Genomic DNA, 24,587 nt, shown 5'->3' with positions numbered 1-24,587 from the left:
TAAGTTAAGTTTGATCATAGGGGGAAAAAAAAGTAAGTTATTTGCCTGCATAAGTCTGCAAAATCTGTACCCTCTTTACCTCCTGTGGATACCCTAGCCTTGGTGCGTGTTAGGCTCTGGAAGAGGGTGGGGTTTGGGGATAGAGACCCATCCTTCCTCCAACTCAGCTTTGTCTTTCTCTCTAAGAATTCCAGGCTTTCTGAGTTTGATGTGGTCACATTTCTGAACTTGTTGGCAAGATACATATGATTACAAATTGGCCTTGAAAAGTAATGCCTACAGACAGATCATCTAGAAGGGCCAGGACCCTTATTCTGGGAAATTGTTGGCTTTCCTGGGAAGAAAATGCTTCAGTGAATGAAAACGAGGTGAAACAAAACCAAGGGAATCAATATGTTTCCATCCGCCTTCGCCACGTCAGCCTCTGCTTTTGGAAGCTCAGACTCAGAGGTTGTGGAAGAGCCCGCTGAGGAAGTTTTTATTTTTACAAGATCAGCATCCTCGGGTTATCGGGGCTAGCCCTGGAGCCCCAGTTTCCATTGCAGGGCCCCTCCTCTGTGCCCTCCAGCCTTATGTTGCTCTAGAAACATCCCCTCTGATCAGGGCGCCTGGGTGGCCTGAGCGTCCGACTTTGGCTCAGGTCATGATCATATGGTTCGTGAGTTCGAGCCCCACATGGGGCACTGTGTTGACAGCTCAGAGCCTGGAGCCTGGAACCTGTTTCGGATTCTGTGTCTCCCTCTCTCTCTGTCCCTCCCCCCACCTCTCAAAAATAAACATTAAAAAAAATTTAGAAACATCTCCTCTGATCAAGTATGAGTGGACAGATTGACCTCACCAAGCCTCCTTAATAGCACCTTTCTTTAGACTCCACGACGCTTGGGCTGATGACACACATCCTCCTTTGTGTGTGTGCTGTTTTACACCCCCCACCTTCGAAGACAGACACCCTGCCTGTTGTAAACTCAAGGCAGGGGTTTCGACAGGTGTCCTGGGCAGCCTTGGCACACTCCTTCAGGAGCCTTGCTTCCTCCCATATTCAAGGAACCCTGTCATGTGACACCAGCCTTCCACTGCAGTGGAAGACTTGTTCATTTCCAGAAAAGCCACACATTTTTTCATCTGTGCCTTAGCCATGTTGTCTCCTCAACCTAGACGTCCATCACCCCCTGCCCACATTCCCAGCCTACTGCAAGAAGATGTCCTGTGATCTCCTAATGACAAAAGTTCAATAGGACAGAGAGGCCAGGGCACAGGAAACATGAAATGGTGAGGTCTGAGAAACATTGTGAGCTTAAGATCAATCAGTTTATCTAAAATGGGACTACGAGGGGCGACTGGGGGGCTTAGTCGATTGTGCCTGACTCTTGATTTGGGCTCCAGGTCATGATCTCATGGGTTGTGGGATCGAACCCCGCATAGGGCTCTGCTCTGGTGGTGCAGAGCTGGCTTGGGATACTCTCCCTGCACCACCCCCACCCCCCAACCATCCCCTGTTTGGGCGTTCTCTCTCTTGAAATAAATAAACATTAAAACAATGAAAAGAAAATAAAATGGGACTATGAGTCAAGGTGTGGCTTAGGCACTGACCAGATGTGTGATGTTGATGGGTTATCCGGCCTCTCTAGGCTTCTGCTTTGTCTTCTATGAGCTGACAGGGCTGGATGGATAAGCCCTGTCCACCATATTAGCTCGCCACTGCGATTCTGGGCTTGCTTTCAAAATGCCCCACTCATGTGGCTTTTGAAAGGAGGCCCCAGTTCCTTGCCATGTAGACTTTTCCACAAGGCTACTTTAGTGTCCTCACAACGTGGCAGCTGGCTTCCTCCAGAATGAGTGACCCGAGAGAGATGAGCAGAAACAACAGTGTTTTTCTAACCTAGCCTCAGAAATGATATACCACCACGGTGTCTTATTTCATCAGTCACATGAGCCAAACTTGATCATTGTGGGAGGGGTACAAAAGCCAGACCCTTGGAGGTGTGGGCCGCTGCTGGCCATGTCAGGGGTTGGCGGTCACAGTGCTCCCAGTTAGGCTCAATTGCAGTATCAAGAAATCTGTTTGGGGACTTCTCAGTGGTATGTTCCCTCAGTGTTTGTGACCTGCTGCTTTGTTGCTCAGGAATGGATGGATCCCATGGAGCAGGATACAAGAGAAAATCCTTGCATGACATGGAACAAAGCTGGGTACAGAGTTAACAGATGAACAGGAGTCAAAAGAGGGACTTGAGGGGGCGCCTGCATGACTCAGTCAGTTAAGGATCTGACTCTTGATTTTGGCTAAGGTCATGATCTTATGGTTCATAAGTTCAAGTCCCACGTCAGGCTCTGCACTGACAGCACAGAGCCTGCTTGGGATTCTCTGTCTCTTCCTCTCTCTCTGTCCCTCCCCCACTCACACTCACTCTCTTTCTCCCTCAAAAATATAAACTTAAAAAAAAAAAGTAGTAGGGGTGTGCCAGGGAGGCTTAGTCAGTTAAGAGTCTGACTCTTGATTTCAGCTCAAGTTCATCTCATGGTTCATGAGTTTGAGCCCCACATCAGGCTTTGCAATGCAGGTGTGGAGCCTGCTTGGGATTCTCTCTCTCTCTCCCATTCCTTCACTCACACTGTCTTTCTCTCTCCCTCTGTCTCAAAATAAATAAATAAACTTAAAAAAAAAAAAAAAAAAAGAAGGGGATTTGAGGACCTAAGGCCTTGGAATACCTAGAGGCACATCCCAAGTAGGAGGACCCAGTGTGGAAAGTACAGTTGGAGCTAAATACACAAATTCATGATTTTCTTTTTGAAGGAGGGAATAAGTCCTTCCTAGTTACCACTGAAATAAGTGTGTTAAAATCAATGCCTTGAATTATATTAATGTGCTTTCTTTTTTCACTTCTTCTTTGTGATTTTCCCTTATTTAGCCACAGTTTCCATTGCTTTCACGACTAGTAGGTGGAATGAAGGAGAGAGGAGTGTCTGGAACGAAGAACAAACGTCCCGCTTTAGATATCCAAACAAACTCAGAAACAATAGGATTGAAAGCCAAGTTTTCAACTGCAAGATCAGGCCATCGAGAGAGGAAAGGTTTTCATAAATACAAATGGATTTCTTTTATTTGTTTTACTCTTTTTCTTTCTTTTTTTTTTTTAATTTTAGAGAGAGAGCGCACAAGCAGAGGAGAGGCGCAGAGGGAGAAGGAGAGAGAATCCCAAGCAAGCTCCATGTGCAGCATGGAGCCCGATGTAGGGCTTGATCACACAACCCTAGGATCATGACCTGAGCCAAAGTCAAGAGCCAGACACTCAACCAACTGAGCCACCCAGGCGCCCCTAGATTTCTTTTAAATATAGCAATCTTGGAACATGATGAACATGAACATGGAATTTTTACCACATATCATAGAGTAGGGAAGGACGGGCAATGTGACCTAAGAAAAGTTCACAATCTCGCAGGTAAGGGAACGGCCCTTTCTGGGTGGGGATATGGTGGGGCAGAGACTAGAGACATGTTTAGTCAATAAAATTAGATTAAGACACTATTCTTAGGGTTCAGGGTGAGACTGTGGGTATGGCAGATGGTCTGAGGAAGTCTCCAAAAGTTTGTGCTCCATTTGCATTTAGAATTCCAGGCAGAGAGCACCTTGCTGGGTGACCCACATCCACATGGGGTGATTTCAGAAGAGAAGTGCTAATGTGGCACATTTAGGCAGAGAAGGAGCCTGAGATCCCATAGACCAGGTTCCCTGGATGCAGCGTGTTGCTTGCATGGCATCCAGAACTTTCTGTGAAGATTGGGAATAGGGAGCAGTAGTTCTCCTAAGTCTGGTAGGACACGAGACTCTACAAGTGGAGGCCAAGGCAGGATGGTGGTCAATAGTAGCATCAGTTCAGTTTGGAGCTGCCTCCAGAGACACTGGCCAACCTCAAGTGCCTCCCATACAATAAAACTTGAAATTGGAGGACAGAGAACAGATCAGGTATGTCTATGTTGTGGCCATCAAGAATGTAAGCCACTTCCTGATCATCCTTTGTGGGGACAGGAAGATTTTTGAGAGGATAGAGATCTAAAAGGGACTTTAAACTTTGCTCAGCTAAGTTAAATCCTGAATCGCCTGAGTAATTCTACAAAAAAGATGGTCTTTAAATGGGAGGGAATTTACCTTCAAGCAGTAAGTTTAGTTGTTTTATTTGCTCATTTGTTTTGTTTTCTGCTTTCAGTAGAAAGTAGAACCTCATGAGGCAGTTTGAGTCAGATTAAGTAGAATTTAGCATTTCTGCCATTGGGGTCACAAAGCGTGCCTTTTAAACTCAGTACATCACCCAAAGTGATATGATATGAAGTAGGATGAAGGAGTGACAGGTATTCAGCTTATGGGACAGGGGTAGCATGACTAGTAGCTACTGATCTACAAATCTTCCTTTGGAGGGTCTAGAATATGTAAAGAATGCCTACAAATCAACAACACCAAAAAGATGTTGATTTTCAGCCTAATTTTCTAAGTGGACAAAGGAGTTCAACAGACATCTCATGAAGAAGATCCACGACTCATCAATAAACACATGAAAAGTTGCTCAACATCATTAGTCATTAGGGAAATGTAAATTAAAACCACATTGAGATGCCATTTCACCTTTATGAGAATGGCTAAAATAAAATACAATGAATGTTGGGATGTGGGGCAACTGGAACTCATAACCCAGTGGATGAAGAACTGGTTAGCAGTCTCTTATAGTGGTGAACATGTATCTACACATGACCCAGAAATTCTACTCTTAGGTATTAACTCAAAAGAAACGAAAACATAGGTCAACACAGAGACTTGTACACAAATGTTTATAGTAATTGTGTTCATAAGAATCAAAAACTGGAAACTACCCAAATGCCCATCAACTGAACAGATAAAAGAATGTGATCTAGCCCTTTAATGGAATATTGCTCAGGAATAAAAAGAACCATTTAGTGTTAAACCTACAATATGGATGAATCTCAGAAAACATTTTGCTGAGTGAAAAAATCCAGACACAAAAAAGTACATACTATACAATTCCATTTATACGAGGTTCTAGAACAGGCAGGATTGATCTATGTTGATACAAATCAAAAAGCAGTCAGGGGCATGTGGGAACATTCTAGATGATGCATATGTTCTATATCTTGGTTTTGGTGGCAGCTGTTCAAACTTCATCAGACTGAACACCTTATACTTTAATTAAAGAAAAAAAAGAGGGGCGCCCAGGTAGTGGTTAAGTGTCAGACTCTTGATTTCGGCTCAGGTCATGATTTCACAGTTTGCAAGATCGAGCCCCATGTCAGGCTCTGCATTGACAGCATGGAGTTTGCTTGGGATTCTCTCTCACCCTCTTCCTCTCTCCACCCCTCCCTGCTCTCTCTCTCTCTCAAAAAATAAACTAAAAAAATTTTTTTTGAATGTTAAAAGAAAAAAAGAATATTAAAGACTCTTTTCTCAGAGTTTTGGCCCAAACTCTTACAGCAAATTAGCCAGGCAAACAGAATTAACCCAGAAGTCCCAGAAGTGGCTGAGTCTTGGGGGGGGTGCAACTTCCCACCCTCTGTCCGTTGGTCCATTTCAAGGGTATGTACACACACACTCACACGCACTCACACACGTACTTCTGTAGATGCCGCAAGTCCCCCCACAGCATGCCCCCCTCCTCGCAGGGAGCCTGAAGGATCCGCCCCCCCCCCCCCCCCTACCACTCTGTCCCCCTGCCAGCCCTGCCCACACCCTCGGCCCCCATCCTCGGTCTCCAAGTGCACTAGAGTCATCTCCGGTTCAAAACCTCAGCACAACCTAAATCATAGTTTGTGTGTGTTTTTTTCAGCGAAATACGGATGCCTTTGAAACCACTCTCTCCTCTAAAGGCCTCCTCCTTCCTTGTCGACTCCGGGCTCAGCCGTTTCATAAATGATGCAGCTCCCTTTCTCATCTCAATTACAAATGTGGACGTCTCCTTGTTTTGAAGGATCGGACTGGCCTCTTTTGGGTTACTTTCTTGGGTCTCAAGTCCCGCCAGCAGCCACCCTCACCCGGCCCCCGGGAAGGAAGGCTGCACCGACCCTCTGTGCAGCAAGCTTGATGTTGGGGCTCCGTCACTTTGTTAAAAGTGCAGATTCCCTCCCCCGCCCCACCGCCTCCCTTTGCCAGAAGCACAACTTGGCAGCTGGGCTCTCTCTCCCTCTAGCCTGTGGGTCTGTGTGGGAGGTTCCAGTGTGTAAACGGTTCCCGGGGGAGTGGACCTTTCCACAGGATCGGTGCTCGCCATGTCACCAGCCCCGAGGGACAAACATGTCTGACGTCAGTGTCCAGATCTCAATGGCTCTGAGCTCCTGACTGCTTTACCGTAGGAATTCTGAGGCTCAGGCTCTCCCAAATATTTACCAATTCAGCATCTGAGCGTTGTTCACCATCCCAGCTAGTAAACCTGGACGTCCGTAAAGCCAAGCCCCACCCTCATTGTCCACCTCTGCTGGTGGCCTGGGTGAGTCTGGATCCGCCTAGGGCTAGAAGCTGGGTGCTCCCCATCCTTGCTGTAGATGGTAGCTGGGCCCCATTTAGGGAATGAAGAGCATCCTTGGTCCATCTGCCAGGTGTTGGGCCAGGCTCTTCCTTGCTGGGATCCAGTTCACCTTAGAGTTTCTAACCTTTCTGTTGTTCACCCAGGGTTGTTGGGTCCTTGATGAGGGGCATCCCACACCTGACCTGGCCGCATCTGCTGATGGCAGCAGCGAGACCCCACTCCTGAGAAGAAGCTGGCCTTCCTGGAAGTGGTGAAGGAGGCCAGTGGGTAGAGCACCCACACTGAGATAATGGCTCAGCCGCTGACCTGAAAACGGGCTCCCCAGAAATCAGCCCTGGGACATAAGGCCTTATCAGTGCCATGAACACATGACCTTCACAGTGCTGCGGTGGTAGAGGGAGAGGCCACAGGAGAACAATGTCATAGCTCAGTGGTGGCCCCACAGGGCCAGGGACAGCTCTGAGTGAGCCCCTGTGGCCAATTCTCAGTGGCAAAGCACTCCTCAGGGAGGTGGGACATCTCTGCACCTGAGGACCTGTGGCACCTCCACCTGCAGGGTGAGGCACACCTGGGTTGGTGGTGCCATCCGCTCAGGTCCAGCACAAGGTCCTGATTGCTGTTGCTCAGGAAAAGCTAACAATCTGATGTGGCAAACAACATTATCATCAAAATTCCCCCTCATTTCTATAGTTTCCATTCTTGAATTTAAAAAAATCGGTTTCCCAGGTTCCCCTGTACTCCAGGTGCAGGCAGGGGGAGGGGTGAGTCTGTTTCATCTTCTCTGGGGTGGTGGGGAGCACAGCCTCACCCATGGGCACCTATGAGGCCGTAACAAATGCTGCAGTGGTAATAGCAAGAGCCTCCAAGGATGGAGCCTCCAAGGATGATGTTGGCTGACTTTTCTTTCTTTTTTTTTTTTTTAAGATTTTTTTAAAATGTTTATTTATTTTTGAGACAGAGTGAGACAGAGTGAGTGGAGGAGGGACAGAGAGAGAGGGAGACACAGAATCCGAAGCAGGCTCCAGGCTCTGAGCTGTCAACACAGATCCTGATGTGGGGCTCGAACTCATGAACTGCAAGATCATGACCTGAGCCAAAGTCAGATGTTTAACCTACTGAGCCATCCAGCCACCCCTAGGCTGACTTTTCAACAGAAACTATAAGTGGCAGTCAGATAATGGCCCCTCAAAGACATCCATTCCCTAATCATCGAACTTATAAATATGTTACCTTACATGGCAAAGGGAGATTGCAGGTATGATTAAGTTAAGCATTCTAAGATGAGGAAAGTATCCTTGGTAACCCAGGTGGGCCCAATGTCATCAAAAGTGTCCTTACAAGAGGGAGGCAGGAAGTCAGAGAGGATGATATAATGATGGAAGCAGAAGTCAGAGTCATGTGCTTGCCGGAAAGGGGCCAGGAGGCAAAGAGTGTGGGCAGCCTTTAGGGGCTGGAAAAGCCAAGGAAACAGATTCTCGCCTGGACCTTCCATTAGGAACATCTTGATTTTAGCCCAGTGAGACCTCCAGAACTGTGAGATAATAAATTTGTTTCTTTTAAGCCCTGAAGTTTGTGGTAATTTTTTACAGCAGCAAAAGCAAACTAATACTGTAGGAGTTGACTGACTTAGAAATGGTATCTTCCTGGCACTGAATGAAATGTAGGGCAAAGTGCTGTCAGTTCCTAAATACAGTGAAACCTTGGCTTGTGAGTAACTTGTTCTGCGAGCATCCACAAGATGAGCAAACATTTCTAATAAATTTTAACTTGATAAACTAGAGAAGTTTGCAATATGAGTAGTACGTGAAGTTGAATGTCCCATGATCACAACTGAGCCAATGGTTCTTGAAATTTGCTTTGATATACAAGTGCTTTGGATTATAAGCATGTTTCTGGAGTGAATTATACTCGCAAACCAAGGTTTACTATAAATAGATTAGCTGCCACTTAGGTTACCAGACCTCTTACTTCTCTCTTCCTTCTTAAAGCTCAGGGATCCTGTCCGCTGACCACAATAAGACCCTGTAAAACAAATTCTGATACCTCAACCGGTCTTAGAGACAGACTAAATTCAAATTTCTTGACCAACTCTAGTACCTCTAACACTTGGTTCATGAAAATAAGAGGTAACATGTAAAACTAATTTTTGCCCACTTCTTTGTTAGTGACCTCCTTCCTGGTTTAGCAAGAGGGGATTTGGGTGATTTATAGTTGGATTAGAAAGGAAAAGAGACCCGGGCGCCTGGGTGGCTCAGTCTGTTAAGCGTCCAACTCTCGGTTTTGGTTCAGGTCTCACGGTTTCGTGAGTTTAAGCCCCCCATCCGGCTCTGCACTATCAGCATGGAGCTTGCTTGGGATTCTCACTCTCTCTCTGTCTCTCTGCCCCTGCCCCACTCACACTGTCTCTCTCTCTCTCTCTCTGTCAAATTAATAAATAAACTTTAAAAAATTTATTTTAAAAGGGAAAGAGACAGTGTTCACTTCTTGACATGAAAGCTAGGTTCTTGAAAGCCCATTCCAAGAAACAAGAGTAAGACTTTTCAACTCTAAGAGCCAGGTACTTAAGAGAAAAAAAGTCTTCTAAATTCCACAAGACTTGGTGACATATCAAGAACCAAAGCCAGAAAGGGGCGCCTGGTGACTCAGTTAAGCATCGGACTCTTGGTTTCGGCTCAGGTCATGATCTCACGGTTCATGAGTTCAAGCCCCACCTAGGGCTCTTTGCTGACAGCATGGATCCTGCCTGGGATCCTCTCTCTCCCTCTCTTTCTCTCTGCCCTTTCTCCACTTTCTCTGTCTCTTAAAATAATATTTTTTTAAATTTAAATAATAAAGAAAACAAAGCCAGAAAGACTAAAAACATGGAGTTTTGTTTTATTGTGGGAACATATACATAACAAAATGTACCGTCTTAATATGTTTCGGGACATTTCACAACGTTGGGCAACTCTCCCCACCATCCATCTTCAGAACTTTATCTTCTTCCGGAACTGAAACCTGTTTAAAATTTAACAATTTCTCCTCATCCCATCCCTCTCGTCGCTGGCAACCACCATTCTACTTTCTGCCTCTCTACGACAGTTTTGGTTTTAAGCTATAAACAGGGAAAGGAGTGGGATATTACATACGGGCAACTTCCTGCCATACAGGAATGCAAATCCCATTTTCTTGAGCTGGAGGAAGAGTTTGGAGAGAGAGGGAAAGTAAGAGGATTGAGGCTTGGGTGTGTGGCCTCTGTACCCCCTGTCCCTGGAGGGAGGAAGGACAAGGGCCCCCAGCAGACTTGGGAATCCCAGAATGGAGGGAGCTTGCCCTGCACCTCCTAACCAAAGGAGGCCTGCACGCCAACCAGAGGCCCAGCCCCTCTGACAAGATTGCACATGGAAGTCCCCATGCTCCATGTGCCTACAGGAAAGACGGATATTTTTTCTTCCCAGAGACCGAGTTCACCGTACTAACTCAGTGTCGCCATGTTCTCCTGGAGGGATGAGGTGAACCTTCTCACTACTGGGTAGAAACGGAACTGTTAACAGAGTTCTACTGGAGAAAAGAAGGAAAGTTACTTTATTTCCTGTAAGTTTCATACCTGCTACAAATACCCTGGCCCAAGAGATTCCTTCATCTCCCCTGAGGGGTTTGAGGCTAGCTTCCCCTGGCTTCCCTGGCTGTTTGGCTCTGAGCTGGGTGGGGCCGGCACGCAGGAGCAGGAGCTCCACGTAGAAAGCTGTTTCAGATTTCTCCCCGGGCAGGATGCCACACGCACACGCTGCCTGTGCTGCTGACAGCTATGCCCAACGTGCAGGCAAGCCCCTCACCTCCTCCACTGCTCAGATCACTTGCAAATGCCCTCCCCTGTCCCACCCTCTCTCTCTTCCCCTGTTCCCCACCCCCCACCGCCCCAACTCTCTCTCCAGCTCCAGGAAAAATATATGGGTATTCCACGTCCCTCCTGCAACGAAATACACACAGGCAGAGGAAAGAGGATGAAGGCGGGGTCCATAGGAGCCCAAGCGACCTTAGAGCAGTTGGCTCCTGCGGCCAGTGCTTGGGGACGTGGGCCGCATGCACGCTCCCAGCCTGGGGAAACTGGCCCACAGAGCACAGTGGAGGAGGGTGGCTGGGTCCTTCCCTTCCAGGGACTGGAGGTCTTGGAGAATGTAGGATTCACGTCTGTGGCTCTCACCTCCAGCAGACAAGCTCCGTGAAGGCAGAGTGGGGCTTGGTTGCTTGGTGGCCCTTCATCTCCTGTGTCCTTCCCTCCCCTCCAGCACTGGAATATCTAAACCTACCACCTCTCCCTGCAAAACTGCAAAACTTACTGAAACACAGGCAGGCAAAGCTGGCAAAATGAGAGGCCCAGGGTGCATTCGGGGACCCACTTGGCTGAATTTCAACAAGAGCGGCTGGCTTTTTTTTCTCCAAAGGAGAAAGGAAAACAAGGTATGCAGTTTAAAAGCAGTCTGTGCTCTGTCTCCCCAGGGAGGAGAGATCTGTTTCTTTTCCTAAAAACATCCCTTTCTTTGCATGACCTTTATGTCCCCGACCCCCGGCTGCCTGCTCACCGCACCACACACTGCCCGGGCCCCCACCCAGGCATGTTCAGCAACAATCTCCCCTGTGGCCTCAGAGGCCAACATGAACACTCTGAGTTCCCAGGAGCTTCAGGAAGTTCACCTAGAGGTTGTGGGACACAGTGAGGGTCAGAAGTCTCTGAGCATCAGAGAGAAGCGCATTCCCCTTTGTCACTCAGAAGGGGACAGGAAGCTGTCAGGTGAGCCAAGGAGAAGAAATGGCTGTCGTCTGCTTTTCAGGTTTGCCGTGGTGCTGTGGGTTTTTGTTTGTTTGTTTGTTTTTGCTTTTTTTTTTTTTTTGTCTATTTTTTATCTCTGCCCACTGAAGTTGTGGCGTAAGAGAAAGCCTGGCCCCTCTTCCAGCAGCTTTGAGTGTGTGTTCTGGGCAACATTTCTCCTCCAATTAACTTCATCTTTTAACTCTTTCCAGATAGGAGCACCCTCCAGGCCAACCCTTGAACAGCAAAGCCAAATAACAAGCATTTTCTTTCTTCTTCCTGAGCCTCAAACAGATACCCCCACATCGTGAGTGTGCCCGAGTGCTGTAGGTACTCACAGAAAGCTACTCCCTAGGTCTGGGGTGGACCCCAGAGACCCTCACCCAGCAAGGACCCTGAGTCCTCCCATGCCTGGGGACACTGTCGGGCCCTTCTGTGCCTTGATTCCTCACCGTGAGACAGGTCTTACATTGCCTCCTTCAGACAGGCCCTTGGGTGTCTATAGAAACTTCAAAGGCTTAACAATGATAGCTGAACTTACTTTAGTGATTCCTGTGTGCCAGGCACTGTTCTAATTAATTTAGCCTTTACAACCACCTCGTTAGGTCAGTACTATCGCTGTCTCCCATTTTACAGGTGGGAAAGCTAGAGCCCTAAAAGATAAGGGACTTGTCCAAAGTCACACAATGAAGAAGAAGCAGAGGCAAGACTTGAACTCAGGCCATCTTCAGAGTCTTGCCATGCTCAGCTGGGCCAACCACAGGCAGTTGTTACCATGCATGAGAGTGCCTCCGTGTTGTCAGATACTCATGTTTTTCAAGAGAAGCCAGGAATGTGGATACGTGAAATTTCATAAATGAAAAATGGCATTAAGTAATTCAAACTTTTAAAAATCTTATGTAAGACTCTCTCTCTTTCTCTCCTTCTGCCTCTCTCCCCCTCTACTTGCTCTCTTTCTCTCTCTCAAATAAAATAAAAAATAAAATAAAAGGCTGGCTCAGTTGGTTGAGCATCTGACTCTTGATTTCAGCTCAGGTCACGATCCCAGGGTCGAGAGATAAAGCACTGTGTTGGGCTCCACACGGGAGCATGGAACCTGCTTGTGATTCAATCTCTGTCTCTGTCTCTGTCTCTGTCTCTCTCTCTCTCTCTCTTTCTCCCTCCCTCTCTCAGGTGCACACACACACACTCTCTCTCTGTAATAAAATAAAAATAAAAAATAAAAATAAAAGTCTTATGTGAGAAAAAAACCACTATCATATCTCCATCCATATCCAGCTCATCTCCTTGCCTGCCTGTTTGTGGCCTCTGGCTCAAGCCAAGGAAGGCAGATTGATTTATTCTCCCAAGACAACAATCCATTGGTAGTAGCTACATGGAGTGCAATGTTGAGAAGGATTCTCAGTGTGAGTCTGGCCTCGAGAGAGAGAGTGCTGCAATCCATTAGTAATGTCTGCCCTGGGCGCAGCCTGGAAACATGGCAACCTCTATGCCATGAGTTTGCCATGACTGGGCTAGACACTATAGAGAATGGACTGATGTTCAGTTCCTGTGTTCCTCTAGAACCTGTTTAAGTCCCCCCACTCCCCACTCCACCTCACCGTGGCCCAGAGCACCTTCAGATCAAGCAAGTGTTTGGCAGTCAAATGTTGCAGGCACTAAATGCTTACATTATTAACCCTCCCACCAATCTTGTGGGGGAGGTGTAGTCATGTGCATTTGACTCTGTGTCAGCTCCACTTTCACCAGGAACTAGAAGTCCTGCATCTTTTGCCATTACCGCAAGAATTCCAACCTCTCCGGACACTTTGTGACCTCCTTAAAAGGGTCTGCGTCACCCAGTACAGAGCAGTGCATACACACACATTGTTTTCAGTTGAAAAAGCCTCAGAAGACAAAAGTCTTCTCTAGAGTGCCTTCTCCTTCACCCTGCTGTGAGGTTTATTCTACCTCTGGCACACCCCTCCCCTCTCCTTTCAGGGTCTGACCCTAGTGGCCTTTGCCTTGTGAGGTTTTCCTCCTGGAAACTCCCAACACTTCCTCCCTATCTGGAGCAGTCACTTCAGCTTTGAGCACACTCTTTAGAATCACTCTTTGTCCTATTTCGCTTAAAAACATACTTTTCCCAAAAAAGTGAGCCTCTCCTTAGGAGTTCTCCTACCAGCTACTAACAGGAAATGGAACTCCCAGGCATCACGATTTCGATACAGTCGCACAGAGGCCATCCTTGACACAGATGTGTGGCATTTACGATAACCAGACAGCCTGACCCGCGTACTGACTTTTTTCTCTTCACTGTATCCATGTTTGCTTACAGTTTCTTTTGTCGGGTTTAGCTCTCCTATTTTTCCCTCTTCATGAAATTGGTTTTCTCAGCCAAATGATAAGGAACCTGAGAGTAGATCCTATTTCTCTTACTTCATTCGTTCATTTGACAAATATCATTTGAGCGCCAGACTTTCAAATTGGCCAGACTCTGTTCTAGGGCCCAGGGATACAGAACTGAGCAGAACAGAGTATCTATGCTCTTGGAGCCTCCTTTCTCTGTCTTTGACTCATGAAGCAATGGCTGCCCATAAACACGTTAGCCGTGAGGATTCTTGAGGTTTCCTTGGGCACAGTACACGCTTAGATCTTGCCTCAGCTTGCACTGCCTCCGTGCATTTGATTTTACTTTCTCCTTGTGGAAGCTTCTTTTTCTAGCTGTGTTGATACATATGCTGAAGAAAGACCACCCTCTCCAGGCCCAGGCATTGTCCCTTGATCCCAGACAAGGCACTTGAACTTCCTAAGCCCCTTTCCTTACTTGTTAGAGACAGCTAGTTTCCACATGTCTGGCTCTGGCGAGTTGTAAGTGGAGTCAGCATGATGCAAATGTTCTTTACTGCTGCACAGTCATGTTTAGAGACAAAAAAAAAAAAAAAAAATCAGTGTCCTCCTTCCACCTCTCCTCACCATCACCATTTTCTTATTGCCCTGATCCTTCCACAGATCTCCTTTCCCTGGGAAAGAGAAGGTGCAATAGAATACAAATACCCAAGAATCGAATTCTTGGCTGTGCAATTTCAAAACCAACTTTTAAACCTTATAAAATAGAAAATAATCTTGTGAATCTTGCTATGCAAGAGTGTTTATTAGTCAGCATTCTCCTGAGAAAGAAATAGAACCTGTAGGAGATATATACATGCATATACATCTATCAAGATTTATAAGGAATCAACTCATGTGATTATGGAGGCTGAAAAGCCCCAAGATCTATAGTTGGCAGGATGGAGACTCAAGAGAGCCAATGGTGTAATTCTAGCCTGAGTCTAAAAGCATGAGAACCAGGAAAACCAGTGCTGAAAGTTCCAGTCTAAAGAATGAACAAGACTGATGATGGTCCAGTTCAATAATCAAGCTGGAAGGGTTCCCTCTTTCTCAGTCTTTTTGTTCTATATTCAGACCTTCAACTGATTGGATGAGGCCCACCTACATTAGGGAAGGCAATCTGCTTTATTCAGTCTACTGATTCAAATGTTAATTTCATCCAGACCATCCTCATAGACACACCCAAAGCAATGTTTGACCAAGTGTCAGGACATCCCATGGCCCAGTCAAGTTAACACATAAAAGTGACCCTTACAAAGAGTGAGCCTTTTTGGAAAAAAACAAAAAACGAAAAAGGTTTGCTGAGTTTCAAAGAGAAACTAAAGAAGTTTAAGAAATTGCAGCATAAAGTTTATTCCCCAAAGAGTAGAATGGGAAAAAGGACAGAGGAAGCCAAATAAGCCCACCTGCCATGTGGGCCAGATTCAAGTTCCCAAGGCCAGAGAAACCTGCACTTCTCTCTGTCCTACCAACATGGCTCAGGCTCAGGGGAAGATAAAGAACCCCCTAGATGAATTTGGGGAAATATTGCACCAGCTTCCTAGTAGGAGAGCAGTCGAGGAGAGATGGGTGTGGGGACATTTGAGTGAGAGCCTGGGTTGGGTTTCCTGCAGCCCCACAGATACTGGGAGAGCAGCCAAAACCCTGCATACCCCCAAGATGCATATGGTGGTAAGCAGACAGTGGTAGTTGGTGGCCCCAAAGATGCTGGGTGTGTGACAAGAAGACTCAGTCATCAGTGGCAGATTCAGCCATGCAAACCAGAGGCAAGATGGGGACGTGTTCAATCCCATGGACATTGACATGAGGAAGTGCTGGTTAACAGTGGAAATCAATGTTGACAGTTAACATTGAACAGTGTGTATCTCAGTGGAGGCAGGCCTAGGATGACTCTTTTCTTATTCAGGCTAGACTAGACTATAGAGACAAATTATAGTTTGTTAGTACAAACAAGTACCCAGAGAAACTTGGTACATAAAAGTTTGCTTCTCTTTCTTCATTTTTCATGAGTCTGATCCATTGAAGCTCCTCCTGAGTAGCTCCCTTCTAAATGACAACTCAGGGGTCCAACATGCTGTATTTTAGTTATGACATCTGGGGTGTCCTCAGCAGGGGAAGAGCAAACTGGCAAGTCACATAGGGGGTTTTGCATCCCCTTAGCAAAGAAATGACATATGCTATCTCCCTCATAGCCCCTTGGCCAACACTAATTGCATGACCCCAACCTAATTACGAGGGAGGCTGGGAAATGCAGTCTTCCTTTGTGCCAAGGAGAAGGGAAACGAAACAGGAATTAGGAAAATCTAGTGTCATCTCTATCACCATCATGAACCAGGCATATCCGGGACAAGAAGATCCATAAATCCCCTGTGGAAAGGAAATGTCATCCCAGGGAGGAAACCCTAAATTGCAACGAGCTTTAACCTAAATTGAGAAATCACTGAATTCTACTGGGTTTTATGAAAATGACTAGGTTACAATTCTTGTCATCAGGGAGAAATAGGGATTGAAGACAGGAAATAGATTCAGGTGTAGAAAAATAAATGAAGTTGAATCTTTGCCCACATGAGAACATGGATCATTATGTTATTACATGGGTTGTTACATTATTCTGGGTTATATATTATTACAGCTGGAAAAAGCTTACAGATGGTAGGTCAGAAGTGGGGTAGCATAGAGGCTCAGTGCATTGGAGCATGGGTTAAAGTCTTGAGTTCTGCTCTTTGCTGGCTGGTATGAGGCTTACATGGAATCAGATGGGAAAATGCTCAGCTCTGTGCTGGATACATCATAAGCCCATAATAAAAGTTAGCAGCTGTAAACATCCACAAATGAAATTAAGATCCAGGGGTTTTGATTTCTGATCTGGTTGCTTTTCCATTGCCCTATCCCCCAAAGCTTTTGTCATGATGTTTCCACCACTAAGATCAATGAGGATGAGGACAAGGAGGAGGAGGAAGAAGAAGAGGAGGAGGGTAGGGGGAAGGAGAGAAACTACCACTGACTGAGCTCCTACAATTGTGCAGGCGTTTTATATAACTTACCTCATTCAATCCTTGAAACAACTCTATGAATTGGGTATTAATATCACCATTTTGCAGATGCGACAATCAAGGCTTACAGAGGTTGAGTAACTTGCGCAAGGACACTGGGGGAGTTTTAAAACATATCCACAGCGGGGCGCCTGGATGGCTCAGTCGGTTAAGCGTCCGACTTCAGCCAGGTCACGATCTCGCGTTCCGTGAGTTCGAGCCCCGCGTCGGGCTCTGGGCTGATGGCTCGGAGCCTGGAGCCTGTTTCCGATTCTGTGTCTCCCTCTCTCTCTGCCCCTCCCCCGTTCATGCTGTGTCTCTCTCTGTCTCAAAAATAAATAAAACGTTAAAAAAAAAAAACAAAAAAACAAAAAAACCATATCCACAGTAACCTCCAACACTGGCCCTGCATCCAGTGACTGACCTTGAGCAAGATACTCAAGGCTGTAAGATTTGTTTCCTCTGCCTATAAAAGGGGAAGAGAAATAATACTTGTTGCAAAAAAAAAAAAAAAAAAGTCCACAAATTCTTTGACCTTCATCCCACCAAGAGGTGGGGTCTCTATTCCCTCCCTTAAATCTGAGCTGAACTTGCTTGTGACCAGTAGCATGAAGTTCAATTTCCAAGGCTACTCGGAAAAAACCATGTGGGTTTTTGCCTGGTTCCCTTGGGAACACTTCCCTTTGGAGCCCTGAGTTGTTGTTATGGGTTGAATTTCTCCTACCCCCCAGATTCACATGTTGGAGTGCTATCCCTCGTTACCTCTGGGTAGTTATATAGGATATTTTCAGAGGCAATGAAGTTAAAATGAAGTCAGTAGAGTGGGCCCAAATCCAATTTGACTGATTTCCCTATAAAAGGGGAGAATTTAGACCCAGAGACATACATAAAGAGAAGATGATGTGAAGACAGGAGGGGAGAGGGCCATCTACAAGCCAAGGAGAGGCCTGGAGCAGATTATTCCCTCATGACTCTCAGAAGGATCCCTACTGACACCTTGGCCTTGGACTTCTAGCCTCCAGAGCTGTGAGACGATACATTTTTGTTGTACTAAGCCACTCAGTTTGTGGCACTTTGGTATGGCAGTTTTTGCAAATGAATACAGTTTTTTTTTTTTTAATGTTTATTTATTTTTGAGAGAGAGACAGAGGGTAAGTGGGGGAGGGGCAGAGAGAGAGAGGGAGACACAGACTCTGAAGCAGGCTCCAGGCTCTGAGCTGTCAGCACAGAGCCCGACACGGGGCTCGAACTCACGGACCGCGAGATCATGACCTGAGCCGAAGTCGGATGCTTAACTGACTGAGCCACCCAGGCGCCCCACAAACGAATACAGTTTTTATGTAAGAGCTCTGACTCCCCCGAGGCCACCATGCTGTCAGGAAGCCCAGGCCATGTGAGGAGGCCACATTTCTGTGTTCTAGTGACAGTCCCAGCTGCAGTCCCAGCTAATAGCCAGTATGTGACACATGTGAGCAGACGTTCAGCAAAGACGTGTGAGCAAAGATGTCTCCAGACGATCCCAGCCCCCAGCTATCTGTAGCATTACTAGTTAGCTCCTGTCCACCCATGACCTGATGAGGCCCCAGATATTACCAAGCAAATGGATCATTCTGTATTCCTAACTGAATTCTCAACCCAGAGAAACTGTGAGCATAATAAAAAAAAAGGTTTCTTCTGCCTCCAAGGTTTGAGGCTTTACACAGCAAGGGTAATGGAAATAGTCTCGCAGCTAGTGAGGGCCGGAACTGGGGCTCCGTGACTCTGGAATGCAGGCCTTTTCTCTGTTCCCCGATGTCAGCTCAGCAGCTTTGCTGTCTCAGAGGGCGTCTGGGGAGGAAGATCTTTGCTGAGTCTTGTCTCTCCCAGGAAGCAGGCCGGCCCATGTGGGCTAGACTCTGGTTAAGCTGTGAGGACTGTGTGGCCCCTGAGGGAGCCAGCTCCCCTCAGCCTTCTTCAGCTTGAGGTCAGGCTAGGCTTCCAAAGGGGGCCCTCAAGTCTGGTCTTTTTGAGGTCTGATCACTTGGTTGAGGGCTCGAACTATAGGTGTTGCTTGTACCTGTTCCCATGGTCATTTTGCTCGTGGGTTTGTATGCTAGGAGAGCTGCTGAGAGGCAGGCTGTAATCTGGGCATCTGATTTAAATTCTGGCTGTGCAACTTCCTAGCTACATGGTCCTGAGTAAGTTATATCACCAACCTGAGGCTATGTCTTCATCTGCAAAATGCAAAAACAATAGCATTCACCTTGTAGGGATTCCCGTGAGGCTCTGTCAGGACATTCTCACAGGAAGCATCGAGCTGGGGCCTAGCACACAGTCAGCCCACAGCGTACGTGAGCTACCCCCACTATTCATCAACACCAACTGTTTGCGTGTCAGAATTTGTTCTCTTCCAAGCAAACTAGTGTTGTTCCTGGGAGCTTCCCTGCAAAGAGGAGAAGCTAGCTTAAAATAACCCCCAAATGGTTGAGCTCTTTCAAAAGTTAACCGAAAAGAAAAAAAAGATTCCAGACAAACCTAGGGTAGCATTGTTATGACTGGTTTTATTATTCCGAACAGCCTCGAAAAACTCCTAGCTCTGAAGCTACAAAAGGTAGCAATTAGGCTTCTCATCAAAGTCAGCCCTGCGGTAAAGCCTGGCCGTGGGGCACAGGGCCTCACTTCCTTCCCCATTTGTGGCCACCATATCTGCCCGTGTCCCAGGAGTGGTGGGAGGGCCACGTAGACTCATTACCTGCCACTGTGATGACTCCTGGGGAGAGAAGGCAGATGGGGTGACTCAAAGTGTACCGTCCTCTCCCTCCTCCCACGCCCCCCCCATCCCGCACACTGCCAAGCTGATGAGCCCCCTCTCCTAAGGGCGAGAGTGAATCAGGGCTCACGGCCCTGGGATGCTCATGGGCCCCTTTCTCCAGCGCTGATCCAACTGTAGGGTGCTTTTCTGGATCAGAGCACATTCCCTCCTAAGCAGCGGCCTGCCCCATGGCGGCACTTTGTCAGAAATGATCTCTGGGCAGGCCGCTGGCAGGCTGCTTGCTGGCTGCGAAGTCTCCCTCCTGCTCCACGCAGGGCAAGGCTTGTCCAAATATTTGGCTTGATCCTGCTTTCTGATTCATCATGTGCAGGAACCTCTGTAATTTCATCTACTGCGTGACTCAGACCAGAGCTGAGCGCGAGTGCCTTGCACCGGAGGCCAGGCCTGCAGCCAGCGCCCGCTGCTCCCTGCTCGGTGAGAGATGCGGGCACTCTCTAGACCGACTTGCCTCAGATTAAATCTCTTTTGTCTGCGATGATTAATGAAGCCCCAAACACGCCTCAGCACAAGGGTGTGAGGTGCGAGGTGCACTTTGTACCTTTTCCAAGTGTTTTTTTTTTTTTTTTTAATGCTAAATCCATTTGCATCTCATAAATTATATCGGCTCCAAGATGAAATGTTCATGACAGCAGCAGGCAGGGTGTGGGCTCTACTAAAACATTTTCCCCCATGGTCCCCTCTCTCATGTTGAGACCCTAGGAGAAATCCTGCTTGTCTTCCAGAGGAGGAAAGGAGACGGCAGAATGACCTAGATTCCCAATCTGCAAGACAGGTACAGCTGTCTTGCCTGTCTTCAAAAGGCTGCCAATGCACAGGGTTCCAGGGTTTTGGAAGGAGCCGGCGGGAGAAGGCTCTCTCGTGTTCCTGCCTGGGCCCTCCCTGCTAATGGGTAACTTGGTCATTTTCTTCTTCAGCAGCTTTTGTCTGCTGGGGAAAGGCCACCAGTTGGGCTGGTGGGGCCCCTCAGTCTATAGGGGTGTCCCTGAGTGATGCTACCCGAGTAGGGAGCAGGAGAGAGGGTGTCATCAATAGCTTCCCCTGTGGAGGTGTGTGGAGCAAGGGAAGGGGGCCTCTGAATGGCAGAGAGGAGTGGGGATGACACCTCAGACACTGGGGTCTCCAGGACTCAGAGACCATGGAGTTTAAGCCCACCTTCCACCACCTTCCAGCTCTGTCTGTGGCATTAGACAAGTTACTCACCCTCTCTGAGCCTCTGTTTCCTCATCCATTCATCTAATGTCTATTTTCTGAGTATTCCCTCCCTGTCAGGCCTAGCCCGCCCCTTTGGCACTTATATTCTAGACATGTATAAATAAACGCAACCACGTACATTTGTCGCAAGTCAGGTGGTGGAAAGTACTAAGCAGGAGAGAGAGTGGGGTGGGGGCCGGAGAGCCGCAGGACCCTCAGTGAGCCCTTGGGCGGGCTGTGCTGTGTTGGACTACAGCTATGAGGTGCGGGGGTCCAGCCGGAGAGAAGTTGCCGTCAGTGAGGCAGGAGGGACCTGGGGACAGTGACCATGAGGAGGGAGAAGTCCTGTGCAGCCCACAGTGCGAGCTAAGTAAATGTCTCTGCTACTGTTATTGTTATTATTTGCCCGTGGCAATACACTTGGGGGTGGAGGGAAGGAAGAAGGAGGCCTGGGAGCGATGAGGGAGCCTGGGGCAAGCTGAGGACAAAGTGCAGGTGCTCAGGTGGGACACTCCCGGCTACCCAAAACAGGACAGGGCAAAAAACAAAGAGTCTCCACCAGTTTACAAGAAAAAGCCAATCCCATCAATGGCCTAAAGTCCAGGAACTCCCTACTGTCTTAATGTTTATGTTTTGCTGGAGGGAAAAACAACCTTAGCTTGACAATAGCTCGGCCTCCGGTCAGTCTTTAGCCTGTGAAAGTCTTTTTGGATATTCCCTCTTGACTTTGTGTCCCCCAACTCCATAACACATCACCCCCCACACTTGCAGCGCAGCTCTTCCTGCCCATGGGTCCTGTCCCCGTGCTTTAATAAAATCACCTTTTTTGCACCAAAGACGTCTTCAAGAATTCTTTGCTGAGCGTCAGCTCTGAACCCCACGAACCCCACCAATCACCCCAAAACTTCATCAGGAGGAAGATGGCTTAAAAGGCCAAAGGTGAAGGGCACACGGCCACACAGTGTCGGGTGGAGAGGGGCGTGGTTTCCCGCCACTGCTCACCGCCTCCATCCCAGGCCTCCATGGCACAGCCAGGCTTCGCTTCACACCCTGCCCAAAAGGTCAGCTGGCTAGGGTTTCACAAGCGGGCGTTCCAGGTCTGGGGCCCACACAGGGAGCACCCTGCTCGTGGTCAGGCCTCCAAGTTCCCGTCCAGGGCCAGCTGCCGGAACTTTGGCCCATCCCAGTTGGCCTCAGCTGTTGCCAGGCAGGGGTGGGGTGGGGGAAGCGAGGAGAGAAGCAGGCCCCAGGGCAGGTGTCCTCCTGTAAGAACCTGAGTCACGCCCCTGCCAGGGAGCCAAGCTCAGGAACACCCCAAATTCTGCAGGAGGCGGAGTGCAGTGAGTGCATGTGTGTGTGTGTGTGGATATGAATGCTTATACACATATATGTGAGTTATTGTATGTATTGCTTATTTAATTTCCCATTTGTAACTTCATAATAATTTATAATTAATTTAATAATTACATATAATATAATAATCTCCATTAATTTCCCAATAATAATTTTAATTATCGTTATGTATTTCTTATTTGACTTAATTTTCCAAGATCTGGGCAGTGGCTATAGTTTATCCCCATCTTACAAGCAGAGAGAAATGAGACTCGAGGAGATCCGAAGGGACTAAGCCTATTAAGTAGATGGCAGAACAGAACAAAAGTTCAAACCCTGTATTGTGTCCTGTGTGCCTTCAAGCAATGGCCACGAAACAGGAGGACACGTGTAGTGTTGGTTGGGCCCCTTTTGTGATCACAGATCTCCTGATGCTCTACTGATAGAAACAAAGGAAAGCATTGTGTCTACTGTCTTTAAGGGCCAAGGAGAGTCAACAGAAGGGAATGGAATCTAAACCAGGGCCCCCAAAGCGTCTCAACCCGAGTGGGTGATGCCAGCACAGTGGCCCTGTCCCCCCTGCTGTCCCCGCACCCTGGGCTCCTGCAGGAGCTTTGCAGGTGGTGGGTGGGCTCCATCAGAAGCCCACACTCAGCGCTTTCCACCGCCTCTCCTTCCCCCTTCCCCTTTCACTTCCGGACACTATTTGGGTCTTTGCCTGCCTCCTACGAGGGCACAGATTGCTGTGTTCATCTTGGCGTCCTTGGTGCCTAGCAAAGTGAATTGCCATGGGGGGGGCAAGGCGCTCCCTCCCGTTTTTCACCTTTATTTCCACAAGGGAGATGAGAATGCCCTGCAAACCAGGCCAGGGCACAGCCCGGACGACCTGTCGGCAATGTTGGAGACTCAGCTGAGAAACACAATCCTACCCAGGCTTTCTGTGCCTGCAGCCAAGAAGACTGCCAAATGACAGGACAAAAAACCCACCTCGGCTTTGGCTGCTGCCTGCCAGCCTGCAACAGAACGATTCCTCCAAGTGGGACCGGGCCCTCAGAGAGTGGCCACGAAGGGGGGTGGCACTGCCTTTCTGTTGTGGGCGGGGGGATGGAGGAGCTTTCCAGAAATAAATGAAAGTAGCCCTTACATCTTGGGGAAGTTTAAAAGACACCCAGAGAATAAAATCTTAGATTTTTTTTTTTTCCTTCCTGAAAGGCTGAGGCTGGGCATAATTCCTTGCTTTTGTTCCCCTCCTTTGTTGAGTAAATGTTCCTGGCCATACTGTACCTGTGGTTTTATTGTCATCCGTTTCGGAAATGGGCAGGGTATAAATCAGTCCGTGAAATTTAAAAATGTAAGCTCTTTGGTCTAGCATCGAAGTAGACAAAGAAGAAACAGGCACTTAATAAATGCCTTTGGAGGCTTGGGATTTGCATGGGGCTTCCAATAAAAGGCAAAGGCTTTGCTTTGAGGTTACACAAACTGGACCCAGGGTGGTCTTCAAGCCTCTGGTCACAGCATGAGCAGTGCTGGTGCCTTGATCTACAACCCTGGCAAACGCAGCTGCTGGGGACCATCTGTGCCATAGCCACCTCTGGGACCTAGCAGGAAAAGGGGAAGGCTCCTTGCTGCAGGCAGCAGTGGATATGCCCCCTTGGTCACTCCTCTGGAAAAGTGGTAGGGAGAGAGTGACACAGAACAGCCCTGTGCATCCTCTGCACTCTCCCTCTCCTACTCTATTTTGCCACCACTGGCTTCCCCAGGTCTTCCTTCAATTCGCAGCCGAGATCTGACAATACAGGGGAGTCAGAGCCCGGGGAGGGCCCCCACCCCATGAAATGAGGAGAAGGCTGGTTTGCCTGTCTATGTGTCGTTGAGCACAGAAATGGCTGGGTCTTGGGGAGTCACTGACAGAAGAAAAGTGAAATGTGTCACTGTCACAGTGGAGGGCTCAGCAGAGCCAGCACCAGGGACCATGGATTCCCTGAATTGGGGGGAAAGATCCAAGGAAGGATTGTGGGATAATGGGCAAAAGATAAAACAGAATGCTTTACAAACTTAAGTTGTAACAGGGAAAAAAAGTGTTATGACAAGCCACTCACCTGAAATCCCTGCTTTTTATTTGCAAGGGCAGCGATGAGGAAAACCTTCAAGTGAAGTCAAGGTCAACATGAAGTCCTGAGTCATTAGCCATACATAGATTAGTAGGTTAATACAGAACAGTCTCAACAGATGAATTACACCCAGAAGCTGTGTATAAGTCCTTGGAGTTGACATTGAAAGGTTCAGTTATCATAGGGAGAGTGATGCCTGCTTAATTTTGATAGGGCTTAATTATTGTAATAAATGTCCTTGGAGCTTAACTGTTTCACTTCACCTGGTGTCGGGATGAGGCGTTCAACCACAACTGGGTGTAAGAGGGCTGGTTCCCTCTCTCCCCAGCTTCTCTGGGATCCTTGGGGAGAATCCCTGAAGAGTAGAAGTCTAGTGTGTCAAAACGATACATCCTCCTCACCTGGGACTGACAGGACACTTTGGGT

This window comes from Herpailurus yagouaroundi, unplaced genomic scaffold, assembly GCF_014898765.1.
Source record: "Herpailurus yagouaroundi ecotype Mexico unplaced genomic scaffold, PumYag 185, whole genome shotgun sequence".
Taxonomy (NCBI): domain Eukaryota; kingdom Metazoa; phylum Chordata; class Mammalia; order Carnivora; family Felidae; genus Herpailurus; species Herpailurus yagouaroundi.
The sequence above is the reverse complement of the archived record's forward strand: the minus strand, read 5'-3'. Positions refer to the sequence as shown.